Below are 15439 nucleotides of genomic sequence, written 5' to 3' on the forward strand. Positions count from 1 at the left end.
CACTATCAAAATAGAGCGCCAAGGCATAAAAGACTACCCAGATACATTGATCACTTTTAGGGAATTAATTTGAATATACTTTACTTTAACTGTGTCTAGAGTGTTTTCTTCTGACAGTACAAAATAAAGTATTAGCAGATCAAAGGATTGGCATCCATGGTAGTTGAATTAGTGTAGAGGCCAACGCTGGTGAAGGTATATTGTATCAATGCATTGTACATGTGTGGAAAGGATTCTTAGCGCATTGGGTCGATCTGGTCTCATCTATGAAAGCTGCTGTATGACATGTTTCAGTTGGAATATCTTCTAGGTGATCAGTGTCTTCCTCTGCCCTTGGCTGCAATGGGCTATGCCCGCCTCTACCTTCTGAATGACAAAATTGTACAGCAGGCAGCACACTGTAATCTTCGAAACCATAACAGGGCTGTATTGTAAAATGCGCCCTGATCTATCCAAGTATTTGAGTTTCTGCTTCAAAATGCCTATTTTGAGAGCTCTGGCCCAACCAGAGAGCATTAAAGAAATGGGTTTTGGCTTTGATGTTTCCAAGAAGGAGTGGAAATGTACATAATGGTTACAAAAAAAATCCAATTAAGAGCTACTTTCACAAAGGCCAGGTCATAATTCTGCACATAACATTTTTCACATTGATAGCTGTTTTCTTTTGCATCAAAAGTGCCAGTGTATTCCAGTGCTGTAGTATCAGAGGGAGTTACCAACATGTAGAATTACACAGAACATGGTTCCATTGGAGAGAATACACGGGGGAGCCTGGAGATATAACTTTCTTTTATAAAAGGTACTGCCAGCTTTGGGCCATTGAGCGACAGACACCTGCAGTCAATCAACATATAACATTTGTGAATTTGTTGTGTACATGCAGAATACTCTGATCATGCAAACGTGATTTATTTACTTGAACTATTCACTGAGAGTAGTTTACATTATTACAGCAGAGATTCATTTCAAGAACATATAGTACATGTGCTCAGACTGCATTGTTCTGCTTTTTGCTCTGGAATTCCAGTTACCAAGAAGGAATATGGGACTGAACAGTAGAGCACACATCACACATTTCTCAAACTGTTCTAAAAACATTCCAGTTTTCAGCGTGAAGGAGAAAATGTTAAGTACCTTCTTCACTTCCTAGCTATATGTTGGCAGAAATAATATGAAAACAAGTTCTATTTATGTTTAATTGTTATTTAGGTCACTAAACAGGATATTCACATTGCATGTTGTTATCAGGTTATTGCTCAAAGTTTTTTTGAAATACTGTGGGGCAGAAATTGCTTGCGAAATAACAGTGAGCTCAACAGCACTCATACCTAGCACAAAGGAAAATGGTAGTGGTTGTTGGAGGCCAATCATCTCAGCCCCAGGACATTGCAGCAGGAGTTCCTCAGGGCAGTGTCCAAGGCCCAACCATCTTCAGCTGATTCATAAATGACCCTCTCTCCATCATGAGGTCAGAAATGGGGATGTTCGCTGATGATGACACAGTGTTCAGTTCCACTCACAAACCCTCAGATAACAAAGCAGTCCGTGCCCACATGCAGCAAGACCCGGACAACATCCAGGCTTGGGCTGATAAGTGGCAAGTAACATTCGCACCAGACAAGTGCCAGGCAATGACCATCTCCAACAAGAGAGAGTCGATCCACATCCCCTTGACATTCAACGGCATTACCATCACCAAATCCTCCACCATCAACAACCTAGGGGCCACCATTGACCAGAAACTTAACTGGACCAGCCACATAAATACTGTGTCTACAAGAACAGGTCAGAGGCTGGGTATTCTGTGATAAGTGACTCACCTCCTGAATCCCCAAAGCCTTTCCACCACTTACAAGGCACAAGTCAGGAGTGTGATGGAATACTCTCCACTTGCCTGGATGAGTGCAGCTCCAACAACACTCAAGAAGCTCGACACAATCCTGGACAAAGCAGCCTGCTTGATTGGCACCCCATTCAAAACCCTAAACATTCACTCCCTTCACCACCGGCACACTGTGGCTGTAGTGTGTACCATCTACAGGATACACTGCAGCAACTCGCCAAGGCTTCTTCGACAGCACCTCCCAAACCCGCGACCTCCACCACCTAGAAGGACAAGGGCAGCAGGCACATGGGAACAACACCACCTGCACGTTCCCCTCCAAGTCACACACCATCCCGACTTGGAAATATATCCCCATTCCTTTATCGTCGCTGGATCAAAATCCTGGAACTCCCTACCTAACAGCACTGTGGGAGAACCTTCACCACACAGAATGCAGCGGTTCAAGAAGACGGCTCACCACCACCTTCTCAAGGGCAATTAGGGATGGGCAATAAATGCTGGCCTTGCCAGCGATGCCCACATCCCATGAATGAATAAAAAAAAAATCTCCGTTATTAATGGAAAAATGGAGCAGCAAGTTCCAGCGTTCGCACATGCGCAGTGAAACAAGGAAATCCAGAACTTGCTCCTACTGGTTCGCTGGCAATATGACAGCTTCGAGTTAAAAGGTATGTCACCCGCTGCAAATCAATCATTGAAAAAAGTGCAAACTCGCTCATCTGCCCAGCTGGAAAGCAACTAATATCGCCACGGAACAGGTACGCTTAAAATACCCGGCCTAAGCTAAGATTTAACAACGCGGTAAGTCTTAATGACTGCCAAACAACTAAAAATTAACTTTTAAAAATGTGGAGTCTCATTACTCCTTATTTTATTAGATTTGTCATAAAAAATAAATTAACTTTAAAAAAATTAAATTATAATTTTTTTAAACCTTTCCCTTCTGTCTCTGAATTAATTATTTCTTACCCTTTTTTTAAAAAAAGATTTTAATGTTATACCTTTCACTTCCTGGTTTTAAGCCTGCAGAGAGTTTTGCAGCTTGTCAAAAATGCTGCAATCCGATTGGCTGAGGGGAGAATGTGATCCTCTCACTTCTCCCAGGGTCCTAGCTTCGCTTGAACTGACGCTGGGCTCTTCTCCGCTTCCTATTCGAGGATGTGCCCGAAGAAAAGACCGCAGTAAGTTAGTGGGTTAGTATAAATGTATGGAGCAGCGAGGAGTGTTGGTTTGCCGCTCTGAGCGATTTCTGCCCCTGTACTTCATTGAAGCTCCAATGGACATGGCAATGATACCAAGCTGTCATTTATGTGCTCCTCTTACAATTGCAATGGTATGAACAGTGAAGAAATAAATGCAGTGTGAGAATTTGACATTGCTGCATTCATTATTAGTTTCCAATTCCTCTGGACACTTTCCATTTTAGGCATTGCAAAGTGTTCATCTAAAAAGGCAAAAATGATACAAGCAAAGACCATATCAGTACCTTGCTTCCACTGGAAATTGTTACACATCAGTGTTGCAAGACATTTTGGGCCAGATTTTGCTGTGAAAATAACAGTGAGGCTAACAGAACTCACCGTTATTTATGTGCAAATTGGAAAGCAACATCTGGTGCCTAGTTAAACGCGGAAATCCAGAAGTTGCTGTACCAAATGCCCTGTTCCTCCAAAAGCATCTCGCTGTCTGACTCCGCGATGTGAAGGTCCTGTACCTACCTCAGATACGGACTAAACACACCAAAAAAGTAAGGGCTTGTCCATTCCAGTGTATGTACCCTTTTAGAATCATAGAAAATTAAGGCACAGAAGGAGGCCATTCGGCCCATCGTGTCCGTGCCAGCCAAAAAAAGAGCTATCCAGTTCATAAGTGTTAATTACTGCCGAACAACCTCTCTGGCACTGAAAATTAACTTTTACAAGTGTGGAATCTCATTCCTTCAGCTTTTAATTATTGTTGGACATTTTTTTAAAAATTGAAGTAAATTTTTTTTTCTTTGTCTCGTGTCTCTCTCTTAATCCAATCTTCCTCTCTATTTCGCTTACTGTTCCTGATTTGACATTGAATTCACTATTCTAACTTACACTTCCTGGTTCAGATACTTATTCAGCTGCTCATTAACAATGCTTCAATCTGATTGGTTATGGAAATACACAGCTGCTTGCCCTGTTCACAGGTCCCAGATGCCCTGTAGAGGGCACCACGCCAAATGGCTCTCTAATTTACAGTAACTTGCAGTGCAAAAGCTCATAGAAAGTCTATGGGCAAGTGCAAGTCTAACGAACGGTGCTTCTGGTTATGACATGCTAACACAACATGCTGGATATAGCAGTGTAGCGGTTATGATACCAGGCTGTCAACCGAGATATCCAAGTTCAAATCCCACCAAGTAAAGTTGTGAAATTAAATCTGTGGAGTAACACCAGAAAAAAAAACAAGAAATCTGGCATTTTGCTGTAAAAACCCAACTGGTTCACTAATGTCCTTCAGGGAATTGTAAACAATTTTACAACACCAAGTTATAGTCCAGCAATTTTATTTTAAATTCACAAGCTTTCGGAGGCTACCTCCTTCCTCAGGTGAACGATGTGGAAAATCATTTTCCACATCGTTCACCTGAGGAAGGAGGTAGCCTCCGAAAGCTTGTGAATTTAAAATAAAATTGCTGGACTATAACTTGGTGTTGTAAAATTGTTTACAATTGTCAACCCCAGTCCATCACCGGCATCTCCACATCATGTCCTTCAGGGAAGGGAAGCTGCGATCCCTACCCAGTATGATCTACATGTACTCTATTCCACATTATGTGGCTGACTCCTAGTGCCCTCCAAAATGACCAACACGCCATTCAGTTACACAAGCAATCACTCATAGGCAACGAGGGATGGGCAATTAATTTAGCCTTGCTAGCATCTAGAGTACAAAAAAATGTTCCAGCCCTTTAGCTTAAAAATTGATGGAAACAGTTATTCCACAAAGCAATCAGGCTATGAACACGTCAAAATCTTTCAAAGTTCTCTAGATTCAGGAACTGCCCCTCTGGATTGGAAAATTGCACATGTCACTCCGCTTTTTAAGAAAGGAGAGGGAAACCAGGGAATTATAGACCAGTTAGCCTAACATCTGTTGTGGAGAAAATGCTGGAGTCTATAATTAAGGATAGGGTGACTGAACACCTCGAGAATTTTCAGTTAATCAGAGAGAGCCAGCATGGATTGGTGAAAGGTAGGTCGTGCCTGACAAACCTGATTGAATTTTTTGAAGAGGTGACTAAAGTAGTGGACTGGGGAATGTCAATGGATGTTATTTATATGGACTTCCAGAAGGCATTTGATAAGGTCCCACATAAGAGACTGTTAGCTAAGATAGAAGCCCATGGAATCGAGGGAAAAGTACGGACTTGGTTAGGAAGTTGGCTGAGCGAAAGGCGACAGAGAGTAGGGATAATGGGTAGGTACTCACATTGGCAGGATGTGACTAGCGGAGTCCCGCAGGGATCTGTCTTGGGGCCACAATATTAATTAACGACTTAGATGAAGGCATAGAAAGTCTCATATCTAAGTTTGCCGATGACACAAAGATTGGTGGCATTGCAAGCAGTGCAGATGAAAACATAAAATTACAAAGCGATATTGATAGATTAGGTGAATTGGCAAAACTGTGGCAAATGGAATTCAATGTAGACAAATGAGGTCATCCACTTTGGATCAAAAAAGGATAGGACAGGGTACTTTCTAAATGGTAAAAAGTTAAAAACAGTGGATGTCCAAAGGGACTTAGGGGTTCAGGTACATAGATCATTGAAGTGTCATGAACAGGTGCAGAAAATAATTAAGGCGGCTAATGGAATGCTGGCCTTTATATCTAGAGGACTAGAGTACAAGGGGGCAGAAGTTATGCTGCAGCTATACAAAACCCTGGTTAAGCCGCACCTGGAGTACTGTGAGCAGTTCTGAGCACCGCACCTTTGGAAGGACATATTGGCCTTGGAGGGAGTGCAGCGTAGGTTTACTAGAATGATACCCGGACTTCAAGGATTAAGTTACGAGGAGAGATTACACAAATTAGGGTTGTATTCTCTAGAGTTTCGAAGGTTATGGGGTGATCTGATCGAAGTTTATAAGATATTAAGGAGAACTGATAGGGTGGATAGAGAGAAACTATTTCCGCTAGTTGGGGATTCTAGGAGTAGGAGGCGCAGTCTTTCAGGAGCGAGATTAGAAAACATTTCTAACCACAAAGGGTGGTAGAAATTTGGAACGCTCTTCTGCAAACGGCAATTGATACGAGCTCAATTGCTAAATTTAAATCTGAGATAGATAGCTTTCTGGCAGGCAAAGGTATTAAGGGATATGGGCCAAAGGCGGGTATATGGAGTTAGATCACAGAGCAGCCATGATCTTATCAAATGGCGGAACAGGCACGAGAGGCTGAATGGCCTACTCCTGTTCCTATGTTCCTATGTCATGCACATTGCAAGTACCTCACTAATGACGATAAAAAACTAAAACAAAAATTGCAAAATGTATGCCTTTTTGGATGGCAAGATGGTATTGGAAGGAACTGTTGCTTAACTCTTTTTAAAAAAGAAAAACAACACCTTTTACGTCATCGGGCATCCATAAGTCCTTCAAGCCAATGAATTATTTTTGAAGTGCAGTCACTGTTATATAGGCAATGCTGCAGATACTTTGTGCACAGCAAGGACCCACAAACAATAATTAGATCAATAACTTCTGATACAGAGTGCTCATTTTTTTTTTAAAAAAACACAAAAAATTAAATTGGCCAATATTGGTTATCAACTAGAATTAAGGAAAATGAATCAAATAGAATAAAATCCATAATAATGGAATCAAATGCCTGAGTTTATTTACAGCTGTTTCTACGGACTATCAATCAGGGCTTTGTGTTCAGCTGAATCTATGCTTTAAAGTTGCTGCACCAGATGTTATGATAAATAAAATTATTTTAGTGACTTCACCTGTTAATTTTTTTAATCAATGAATATAGGCCTTGAAATTATACCATGCAAACACTAGAGTACCAACAATAACTCGTTGCATGAAGTTCTTTATTTCAATGGAGGCATTAGGCCACTACACAAGGTAGAGAAGTGAGTCGATTAGACACTAGACTTTCACCTCTAAGGCAAAGGGCTAGATCCAAGCGAGACTGACTGTATTAAAATCTCCTCAGTCTACTGGCTAGAAAGTACTTATGCAAATGAGTCCTCACAGTCTCAATCAGTTCCCAGTGGCTATGGACCTACAGCAAAAAAACTGTCCCTAATTCAGCAGTGATTAATAATCTGACTCAGAGAGGGCATAAAATTGACTGGCGTGAGAAATAGAAAAAAGTCACACTAGTCCGGGTTTGGGACTGAAGCATATCGTTGGTGCAAAGTGGAGGAAGTTATATTCTGCGTCTAGCTATACTATACCCGACTTGGGAGTGCTTGATATTGACACTATCTAGCACAAAAAAATTCTACTTAAAACAAGTCAACACCACAGCAAATTAACTTCATATTAAGCATACATAGCCAATATTTGCACAGCATAATTCCAGGACCATAGTTTACATTTCAAACTAACTGTCCTATCTTATTTTGGAGGTATTTTCCAAAATATAAGAGCTTAACCAACAATTTTGGGAATACACATTGAAATAAGTAAGTCGTCAATTGAACACTAGTGTGAGAAAAGTTGCACTTGTCACAGGTTAGCTATTTTAAAAAGTCTAACAGAACAATTTTGACATGATGTGATGCTTGAAAAAAAACAGGAAGATTACAGTCTATTGCTGCAAACTAAGGGTTACAATTTGGGTATTAGTTCGGGTCCCTGGCCTTCCACTGCAGACCTGCTAAACTTATTTGGGGGGTGGGGGGCGGTGCTGGAGGCCTGAAAGGGCTGTGGCTTTTGACCTCCTTCTGTGCTGTATCATTCTATGATTCTAATGCCACAGGAGATCATACACTGATTGTATGAAGTATCGCTGAAGCTGTCCACAAGAGTCTGCATTAAAGAATAAATAGAAGTGTTGGGTTTTGACACCCAGGTGTTAAAAACGAGTTTGAAACTGTGCACAAGTTCTTCTGGAATCTGGTGTTTGATCAGAAAGAGCTGCTCAATTTTCACCCTGGTTGAGGGATTAACTTGCCTAGATTTGTGGGAATACTAACTTGGCTGAATTCATAATGTAGAAACCTCTGTTCTCTGAAGTTAGAGAGTCTCAAACTTAATTTGAAGCCATTTGATGTGAAGGGTACTTGATTGACTCCTCGTTTTATGTATGTTTATATATGTGGTATTTGCTGATTTTTGTGCCACATCTTACTATTTAATTGTAATTGAGTATAGAAAAGGTACAAGGTACAGCTTCTGGACAGTTTAGGGCAGTGTCTGTTTACTGGAATTGCTGTTAGATCACTAATGTGAAATAATGTTTCAATTTCAAATGTTTTCAGAATTATTTCCCATTTAAATCACTCCTCTTTTTATGACTACTGTGTAAAAAGTCAAAATTATCTCATTGCTTTTACCATGATGGCAAGGCTCATCAGGGTAGTTACAAAGACATTTTGCTGGTTTAACATCTACTCTGCACAACATCAATAGTCATGCCAAACAAGATAAATAGGAATTGGGTGTTACATCACTAAAGGAAGTTACATTTTTTTTGAAAAAAATCCATTCTGTGTAATGTACTATCACAATTTAAATTATTCTAAACAAGACTGTCACCTAATTAGTAATTCAATTGAAACCACTACATAAATGGCTTAATTAATCCATTACACCTCATAGCATCATTAGTTGAACAATTCCATAAAATATGTGTTCAATACGTGCAAAAAGAGGCACTATGCTGTTAGCCTTCATCAGTCAAAGCTGTTGTACAGCAAGATACGTTATGGTTGAGGTGAAACAGATGCCCATATTAATTGTTTCATGGAAACAGCATTATTTATTCTTTTATTAGACAGTTGTGATGAATCTTTGCTAAATCAGAAAATACACATTTTCAAAAGTATAACTGAGCAAAATGTGTTAAATGTAATGAACATATAAGCCGAATAAAACAAATGGTACTTACAAATTACTTGAACACTACTTCCTCAAACTATTTTAAGAATACATCAATGCCAAAGTATTTTAATGACCGTAACCAGCTGAACTACCTCGTGCACATAAAATGTCAAATAATCCTGTACTATCGAAGTCCCTAAAATACTAATTTACAAAGTATAATAATTGAACAGCATCCAGATACTACCGTGCAGAGATGAAGAAATAACCACATAAATGGGACAAGAACCAAGTACTAAATGTGTTTCTACAAATAAATTTAAAAACTGACAACCCCATTTTAGCTCTTGTCCTTTGTTGCACCTTTCCACTTTAACCAGGCGGGCTGGACAATGCAAGCCACAGACTTCTCTATGACTATCATCGAAATTCAGTGTGTTCAACTAATGGGAAATGTGGCAAGACTTGTCGTACTAATTAGTTTTCCATTCCAATCTGGTAGACTGCTACATAACCTATTGCCAGCTGTAACTATTTAACTTGGCAGCAAGATTAAGAGAGCCTTGTCATCTGATGGGATATTTAAATCTAAAACCAAAAATCCAATTGTCCAAACTAGAAGTAAAGTCTTTACAAGGGGTAGCAACCTGATCAATGTAGCTAAAGAATACAGCCAAGTTTAACTGTAGTTGAGGCTAGAATTCAAACTCATGAGTACTATTGTGAGAATCCAATGCACCACATCACTGCCATTTAAAAAAATGCTTCCAGTGTTTTTACTAATGCAATAATGCAAATGAAACTTTGAATTTTTATTGTAACTACATTACAACAGTGACTACACTTCAAAAGAACTCAAATGCACTTTGGGGCATTCTGAAAGGCGCTATGTAAATGCAAGTTCTTTATTTCTTTTATAGTACCTTCTGGAAAAGAAATGGAAGATATTACCCTCAAGCCACTGAGTCTTTTTAGTGATGGGTATCAAAAGGAAGGATAAACAAGAAAGACGTTTAAGAGCTGGAGGCTGTGCAAATAAGAGCCATGAGGCTGAATCCCCAGAGTTCAACGTTTGAATTGAGGAAAGTCTGGAGAAACTTAGTCTTTTCAACCTTGAAAGGAGGTATCTGAGAAGTGATTTTTGTAGAGGTATACAAGCTTATTAAGGGCATAGAAAATGTTAACCCAGAACATTACTTCAAATTAAATTGCAGTAGTAGAACAAGGAGAAACAGATTGAAACCTCAGGAGGGTAATTTTAGGAAAGATATCAGGAAACTTTTCTTCACATAAAGAATGATCAATATGTGGAATAAATTTCCCGATAGAATGGAGGCAAAACCCTGGAATTACTAGAGAAACAATTGGATTCTACAATCGGGAGAATGGCAGGATCTCGCTGGATGGATGAATTCAAGATGGCTTCCTTATCTGTAATTATCTTTGGAAATGTGAAATAGGTCTGCTGGGGGGGGCTAACAGCAGACGAATGCCCATTTCCTAGTTGCCCTCAAAAAGATGCTGGTGGGCTGCCTTCTTGAACTGTGGTAGTCCATATGGTGAAGGTGCTCCCACAATGCTGTTCAGGAGGGAGTTCCAGAACTTTGATCCAGTGACCAAGAAGCAATGGCGATATTAGTCCAAGTCGGGACGGTGGAAGGGAACGGAGAGGTGATGGCGTTCCCATGCACCTGCTGCCCTTGTCTTTCTAGGTGATGGAGGTCGCGAGTTTGGGAGGTGCTGTCGAAGAAGATTTGGCAAGTTGCTGCAGTGCATCCAGTAGATAGTACACATTGCAGCCACGATATGCTGGTGGTGGAGGGAGTGGATGTTTAAGGTGGTAGATGGGCTGCTGATCACGTGGACTGCATTATCCCGGATGGTGTCGAGCTTCTTGAGTGTTGTTGCAGCAGCACCCATCCAGGCAAGTGGAGAATATTCCATCACACTCCCAACTTGTGCCCTGTAGGTGGTGCAATGGCTTTGGGGAGTCAGGAGGTGAGCCACTTGCCACAGAATACCCAGACACTGACCTGCTCTAGTAGTCACAGCATTTATGTGGCTGGTCAAGTTCAGTTTCTGGTCAACGGTGACCTCCAGGATGTTGATGGTGGGGGGAAATTCGGTGATGGTAATGCCATTGAATATTATGGGAAGGTGGTTAGACTCTCTTGTTGGGAGGTGGTCTTGTGATGCAAATGTTACTTGACACTTATCAGCCCAAGCCTGGATGTGGTCAATTCCTGACTGGGGCAGAGATCAGATCATATAGAAGGGAATTGTCTTTATAGGTAACACTTGGTCCACGTGATCTCTTGGACTGTTTTGATCGCCTGAGGGGGTCAGAAGAGAATTTTCCAGAGTATTTTTTCCCCTTATTGGCCCTGGGTTTTTTTTGCCTTTCCCAGGAGATTATATGGCTGTGGGGGTGGGTAGGAAGTAGTGTTTAGGCCTGATGGTCCGTCCATCATGGTGTGCGGCAGGCTTGCTAGACCAGCTGGTCTTTTCCTGCCCATCAATTTCGCATGTCTTGCTGCATGCAGGCATAGATTGCTTCATTATCTTGAGGAATTGCAAATGGAGCTGAACATTGCGCAATCAGCAGCAAACAGCCCCACTTCAGATATTATAATGGAGGGAAGGTCATTGATGAAGCAGCTAGAGACAGTTGGGCATGGGATCTTGTCCTGAGGAACTTCTGCATTGATGTTCTGGGGTTGAGATGATTGTCCTCCAACAACCACAAGCATCTTTCTTTGTTCTAGGTATGACTCCAGCCACTGGAGAGTTTTCCTGTGATTCCCAACTGACTTCAGTTTTACTAGGGTTCCTTGGTGCCACACTCAGTCGAATGCTGCCTTGATGTTAAGGGCAGTCACTCTCATCTAAGTAATTCAGCTCTTTTGTTAATGTTTGGACCAAGGCTGTAATAACTCTTCAATATCTGAAGCAGAGTAGTCCTGGTGGAACCCAAACTGAGCATCAGTGAACAGGTTATTAGTGAGCAAGTACCGCTTGATAGCACTGTTGACGACTCCTTCCATCACTTTGCTGATGATGGAGATTGGGCTGATAGGGTGGTAATTGGCCAGGTTGGATTTGTCCTGCTTTTTGTGGACAGGACATACCTGGGGAATTTTCCACTTTGTCAGGTAGATGCCCATGGTAGCTGTACTAGAACAGCTTGGCTAGAGATCCAGCTACATCTGGAGCACACATCTTCAGCACCAAAACCAGGATGTGGTCAGGAGCTGTAGCCTTTGCTGTTTCTTGATATCACGTGCAGTGAATCAAACTGGCTGAAGACTGGCATCATTGATGATGAGGACCTCAAGGGGAGGATAAAAAGGATATTCTGGCTGAAGATGGTTGCAAACACTTCAGCCTTGTCTTTTGCACTCATGTGCTGAGCTCCGCCATCTTTGAGGAGGAGGGTTTTCATGGAGCCGCCTCCTCCTCCTATTAGTTGCTTAATTACCCACCACCACTCATGACTAGATATGACAAGACTGCCAAGCTTTGACCTGATCCGTTGGTTGTGAGATCGCTTAGCTCTATCTATAGCTTGCTGCTTCTGCTGTTCAGCATACATGTAGTCCTGTGTTGTAACTTCACCAGATTTGCATCTCATTTTTAGCTACACCTGGTACTGCTCCTGGCATGCTCTTCTACACTCCTCCATTAATAATACCCATTGGAAACTTCTGAATCTCCCATACAACATGTCATTTGTATAAGTCTATGTAAATTCTATTTGCATGCATTTCCTGTCACACTGGCACAGAAAGTGAAATTAGATAGTTCCAATTGGGGAGCCAGCACGGACACAATGATCTCCTTCTGTACCAACATTTCTATGATTCTGTCAAAATATGTTCCATACAGCTTGGGCTGGATTTGAACCGGTTTTAATTTCACAATGGACTTAGTCAAAACCATCAGGGGCTACACACGTCCACTCTCACCAAATAATATCAAGTTGTTGGCAAATGCACTTTGGTCATTTAGTAGGTTATTTTTCACAGAACAATTTTGTTTTACATGCTACAGAAATCATACAGAAGTACTCAGTGCACAATAATGTTCTCCTTTAGTTATACAGCAGACATTTTCACTTCTGGAGACAACTTACACTTAAGTCAGCTCAAGGACAGGGAGTTTTATGAGGTGAGGTGTTTAATTAACATTAGGGTTAGTAACCTGGTCAGCAGACCGGTCTCACATTTACTTGCAGAATACATTTCACAAAAGGCATCAGAGATCCACGACGGATTCTTTTTTCTCGCCAGGAAATTTAGGGGAAGAAGTGGTTGCAGCTCTTAGCACAATTCAGATTGTAAAGGAATGGCGAATTATTTAATGCCAACGTAAAAAAGGGGCAGCGGTTAAATCCCAGACTTTAACAAAACCCGAACACAAATGACTCTAAAGCCAGGGTCTGAAAGGGAGAAGTTTCTCGATTATTTTGGCAGATGTCCAGATCTCGGTCAAGGTTTGGCGCGAAGACAATTCCATGCAGAATTTTAGTGTGAATAACACGAAACATATATAGGGTTAAAATCTAATCTGTGACTTCAGCACAACAACTCCGCCTAATTCAGCCTCGGTATTTACTAAATAAATAAACATCAACAGTGCAAATTGATTCCAAACACGGCGAGAAGGGAACGGTTGGTCAGAAGTTTCGCGTCAACAAAAAAAAAACCATCCACAAGATAAATTACCAGCAGAAAAACTAAGCCGCCGACCGCTGTCCAATTCTTACTGTTTTATTTGCCTTTATGCAGGTGGGATATATTCACCGACCATTCTTCAGCAGTTTGATGCACTTAAATTAAAGAGATAGAGAGAGAGAGAAGGGTACTCACTGGATTAAATGTGCATCAAGAGGAGCCAACTTGCTGCTCCAGCCGATCGCGACGATGCCTCCAGGGGCTTTGAAAAATCGCGTAGGCACAAACTTGGTGTTCCTGTGATGACCTCACGTTAAAGGAAATAGTACCGTGTTCCCCAGCGGGTTTTCTAAATCCGTGGACGCGCCCACATCTATTAGAGATGGGAAAAACTGGGTAAACTTTGGATAGATCCGGCTTGTATTGCTCTGGAGTTGTGACTGAAGTGTGAACTGAATGAGGCTGTTTAAAATAACGAAGGGATCTGACAAGTTCTTCCTTCTGTTGGAGGGATCCAGAACAAGGGAATGTTAATTAGAAATAAGGCAGTTAAAAGGAAGTCCAGAAAAAAAAACTTCACATAAAGGAGTGTACGAATATGGTATGCACTGCCCCATAGGGGCATAGATGCAACATTAATTAAGGTATTTTTTTAAAAGCTATGCAAAGAGGACAGGAGATAAGGATTGAAGATAAAAAGAACTGTTCTTAACAAAATGGTGCAGGCTCCATGTGATGAATGCCCTGCTTCTGTATTAAAAGTCTTGGGTACAACACACATTTCCTGCAAGCATATCACTTACTTCCTGTAACATTTCCACATCACATGAAAACACTCCTATTGTGAATAACAACTTGCATTTATATAGCGCCTTTAACGTAGTATAACGTTCCAAGGCGCTTCACAGGAGGGTTATCAAACAAAATTTGACACCAAGCTACATAAGGAAATATTAGGACCGGTTCCAAAACCTTGGTCAAGGGTTTTAAGGATCATCTTAAAGGAGGAGAGAGAGAAGCGAAGAGATTTAAGGAGGGAATTCCAGAGTTTAGGGTCTAGGCTGCCAATGGTGAAGCGATAAAAATCGGGGATGCGCAAGAGGCCAGAATTGGAGGATCATCTATCCTTTGGATTGCTAATTGGATGAACAGTGTATACTTTTGACTCACTGTGAGCAATGCCCCTGGAGTTCTGCTTTATATAAAAAATGTATGATAGCAGACATTTCCTCTCCATCATGTCACATTTCATGCAGAACAGTTTCTGATAGGTTGAATTTTTTAAAATACAACGCACCACGAGCTATGCTATGGGAAATCCACCAGTATAGAAAGTTTAGCCATTAAAATGGCATCTGTGCAACCTCACTCTTTGCCATACTGAGTAATCTGGCAGAAGACTTCTTTTGGTGAATGAAGTATTTTGCAAACCTTTTAATTGGGGAGGAGAAGAGTTGTATAATCCTTATGTTATTTTTATCATAATAATACAAATATAATGACTTATATCTGTCCTTGGTTCCTTCCTATTTCTCATCTACATGCTGCCCTTCGGGGCATCCGAAAACACAACGTCAGATTCCACATGTACACTGACGACACCCAGCTCTACCTCCCCACCACCTCGTTCAACCCTTCCACTGTCTCTCATTTGTCATGCTGCTTGTCCGACATCCAGTACTGGATGAGCAAAAATTTCCTCCAACTAAATACTGGGAAAACCAAAGCCATTGTCTTTAGTCCCTGCCACAAAATCTGTTCCTTAACCATCGACAGCATCCCTCTCCCTGGCCACTGCCTGAGGCTGAACCACACCGTTCGGAACCTTGGCATCCTATTTAACCCTGAGATGAGCTTCGGACAACATATTCGCTCCATCACCAAGA

The 15439-nt window shown here is 41.2% G+C and overlaps 1 protein-coding gene across 1 annotated transcript in view; it reads right to left on the reverse strand.

Moving 5' to 3' along the window:
- carhsp1 (calcium regulated heat stable protein 1) overlaps positions 1-14080 on the reverse strand; it is an 87415-nt gene extending 73335 nt beyond the window's left edge. The window contains exon 1 of the mRNA XM_068003185.1: positions 13749-14080. The gene's annotated coding sequence lies outside the window, so the exon portion shown is untranslated. The remainder of the gene's footprint in view (positions 1-13748) is intronic.
- Positions 14081-15439: the final 1359 nt, after the last annotated feature.

This window comes from Heptranchias perlo, chromosome 22 (assembly GCF_035084215.1).
Source record: "Heptranchias perlo isolate sHepPer1 chromosome 22, sHepPer1.hap1, whole genome shotgun sequence".
Lineage (NCBI taxonomy): Eukaryota > Metazoa > Chordata > Chondrichthyes > Hexanchiformes > Hexanchidae > Heptranchias > Heptranchias perlo.